This window comes from Vigna unguiculata, chromosome 8 (genome assembly GCF_004118075.2).
Source record: "Vigna unguiculata cultivar IT97K-499-35 chromosome 8, ASM411807v1, whole genome shotgun sequence".
NCBI classification, from domain to species: Eukaryota; Viridiplantae; Streptophyta; class Magnoliopsida; order Fabales; family Fabaceae; genus Vigna; species Vigna unguiculata.
In genome coordinates this window covers 21,978,863-21,982,985 of record NC_040286.1, presented here as the reverse complement: position 1 = coordinate 21,982,985, position 4,123 = coordinate 21,978,863, and positions in this window count along the sequence as shown.

Sequence of the window (4,123 nt, the reverse complement as noted above, 5' to 3'; positions counted from 1 at the left end):
TGTTCTTCATAACTTTATTTAATGAATGATCACCGTTTTAGAGATCTGACAATTGAGCTATATTTACACTGAATGTAATATGTGGTTTGAAGAAAACTTCTTTATGACTTTAACAATTTTATTTTTGTAATTTTTTTTTATATATAGAAGGAAATAATTTAAAATAAAGAAAGAATTAGTTAATAAAAGGATTTAAAAAGAAATTTGTAGAGGTAGTATATTAGGTTAACAATTGGAACAATTTATATGGAGTTATTATATGTAGTTTAAATAATATAAAAATCACTTTAAGCATAGTAGATGATGGAGGTGCAAAAGTAATTTGTGGTGGTGGGGTTAGTAAAAAATTTCTAATGAGCTGGGTCTAAGAATGGATTATTTATTATTGTTATCTTGGTTGATTGTTGGTTGATTGTTGGTTTAAATGCATTACATTTGGAATCGGAAATAGGTACTATAGTATTTGTCAGATGAAGGCTCCACTGAAAAAAATAATGGTAAAGTTGTATTATTGGTAAGATTTTGTTGGCTTCAATTTCTATTTCATTTTTGGTAAGTTAGGATTAGCATGAGATATTTGTTCTAGTTTCTATTTCAGATTCAAGTAAGTATTTCTTTTCATAAATATGTATTGATTTGTGAATTCTGTACTTAGTTTTAGATGTGTAATTGTTTGTGTTATTAAGTGTACCACACCTATTCAACTCGACCAAATAGTAATAAAACGATACATATATGTCAAAACAGTCAAGTAGTCAACCTAGGCTGAGTTGGCCTGAGCTTTACCAGCCTAAATCGATAACCTGAACGTCTAGAGGGACAACCTGCACAAGACGACACATGACCAACGTAAACTGCCAACAAAAGTAGTCGGCCTAGGCCGGCTACTCCAATATACTTAATAAAATCCAAGCCCCCCTGGTGTTCAGTGGATCCTCCTAAGGGCCTGGGTTAGGGTCAGGCCCACTTACAGCCCAAGCTAAAGCCCAAGCCAGGGCCCGGCCCATGACATAACCAAAAATGATTAATGCTCTATAAATACATGTGGACACCAATAATTAAAGGTACGCATTCATTACTCCATTAATCACTTATTTGACCTTTTGAGAGCTTTGACTTACTTGAGCTTCGGAGTCCCTTCTGCAGGTAACCCTTCCTAGGTCCAAGCCGACATGTACCAACCGAGAAGAGACCAACCGAGGAGATAGTGGACTACATGGGTAAGGTGACGCTTGTGCCTAACTTATCTTGTTTGTTCTCTGCAGGAACATTAAGTATAATAAATTACTGGAAACAAAAGATGGTTGTAAGTTGATTAAGAAACAAATAGATGAATGGGAAATGAAATATAAAAAAAGATATTTGTAGATCCATACAACTTATACATTATGGAAAACTTCTTTGAAAATTGCATTGGCTGTATATCCCAAAGGTGTTTTTTTTTTTACTATTATGGATTAAAATCTTTAATTCATACTTCCTTTGCACCCTAGAAACGATAACATACAATTGACCATGACTAAAAACTGGTGTGGGTAAATACATACCAACTGATTCAAAAGATTGTCCTTGATATTTTTTTATGGTCATAACATAAGATAACATGATGGAAAAATTGTCTTATGATTAGATTAAATTGCAATGGAGATTGTAATGGTGACATGGACATACGTGAAATGTAAATATCAATTTCTTTTGTTCTTTTGGTAATAATCTTTGCATCGTTACATGGTTTACAAGTTTTGTAACTATTAATCTACTTCCATTACACAAACATTGTGCTTGATCCAAAATTTCTTAAAAGCATAATTGATGCCCCAACCTTTAGTTTAATAATATGGTTTGGTAAACCTAATGTTCTCAATGACTTTAGAAATTATGGACTAATACCTTCATATGGTTCATCTTCCATGGTGTTAGATATATTAATGGAATTTGAGCTTAAATATTCTTTTTGTTCACTTGAATTGCATGATGAAGATTGTGTTATTAGTAAAGCTGAGCAAATATTGAACAACTATAGATTATAACTATAAAAAATGCATATTTTCTTACTAGGAATTGATTCCAAAACATATCCATTGATTTCATCAATTGTTTCAATTCTCCTGGTCAGTACTGCTATCGATTTCCAAAAGATTTCATCTTTGCAATTTTCCATTGATGTTGGATATATGCTAGACATTATGGCTTAGATATGATCAATATATTTCAGTATTAATAGTTTAGATGGGATTTTATATCAACTAAACATTAATTTGATTCACTTAGTGTTCTATCACCAATTTCAATTATCCAGGCTAAGAACTATTCAATTTCTGCAGCAGTAGACCTTTGTAATCCATCTTGTAACAATCACATGTTTTTTTGTCAAAGTTATTATCTGAATATGGTCAGATAGGTAGGATGAGTTTATTGTTGCATGAACAATATCATATATGTTACCTCACGGAATAATAGGACGAAATCTCCTCCAAATAATATTACTTTGCCACAAAAAACTGAATCACATTTGTTGTTGTCTTTCATTATATCTTTCAAAGTTCAATCCAATGCTTCAAAACAATATTTGTGAGCCATTGACATCGGATAATGTCGTTGACGCGATCAAATTAAAACTACTTATCTATAACAAATTTAGTACTGTTTAGAAAGTAGTCAACAAAATAGAAATGATAAAGTAACCCAAAGTCGTCTTCCAACAAACACAATATTGATTTCTAACAAATTTGTTCTTATGAAAACTATACAAAAGGGTTAATCAAATAACATAAGGAATAAAGAAATAAAATTGGAAAAAGATAAAAGGATATAAAGCAATGATAAAGAAAATAGATTGATTTCACTATTTTCAAAATAGATTCTCCATTGGTTATCTAAAGATTATCATTCAATTAATTATTGTCTTAGATTTTCAAATTAATTAATGTAAATTCTCATTTAATTTGTTGACATTCTTACTATTAACCAAAGTACATTCTCAATTAAAAGCAAGAACTTTGTAGATTAATCATAGTAAATTTAACCAAAGTACATTCTCAATTAAATATTACTATGCCTAATCATGTTTATTCTTTTCCCTCTTATATAAGTAAAAATTTAATCAACCAAAGTACATTTTTGATTGTTTCTTGATAAAGTTTTCACCTTTAATCAAATTACATTCTCAATCATTAGCAAAATCCCATTCAATCACATGAAAGTTTCTAAATTTATTAAAGTACATTCTCAATTAAAATTAAAAACCCTTGAACTCATATGAATGATATGTTATGTAGATTTAACACAATGCTAACTTGCTATATGTAAAAAGTATTACTTTTACTTAACTAAAAGACATAAGACATATAAAAAATATAAATATCACAACAGTAATCAAAATAACAAACCAATTATTGCATTCTAACCTCATAATCCATTATGAAAACAGTGGAACCAACCCAAGAAGCTTAACCCTCCATGGAATCAAAATAACATAAAAATAGAAGAAGAATGGAGAGAGAATGAAATTAGCCCCCTAAGGGTTCCTAAACTCTGAAGTTCCAAGCTTGTTATTTCTGCTTCCCCTTGGTCTTTTTATATAGGACTTGATTGAACTTGGAATTTATCTCTTTTATCTATGAAATCTCTCAAATATATTTAAAATAATCATAAGTATCATTTCTCTTTATAGTGGTTATGAATATCTAAAAATATTTGAAGATATATACTCATTTTTAAAACTATTTGACAAATATAGTTGGTTTATAATTTCTAATATAATTAAATTAATTAATTACTTAAAGATATCTAATAAATTATCATAAACTAATATTTGCATAAATTTTCCAAATCTGCCCTTTGCAATCTCCTCTGATTATCTTCTAAATAATTCAATATCTTCAAGATATATTTGTTTGTTGCGAAGATCTAAAAAGATTTGAGAAGATCTTGCCATTTTTAAAAAGATTTAGTAGTTATTATCTTTTGATATTTTATGATATAATTAAATAAGATAAATATTTAAAAATATCAAATAAAATATTTAAAGACATATTTTCCCCAAATAATCTTTTATCATAAATATTCATGATTTTTCAAAGCCCTTTTTTTTCTGGAAAAAGATAGAGAAAACCGTAAGGTT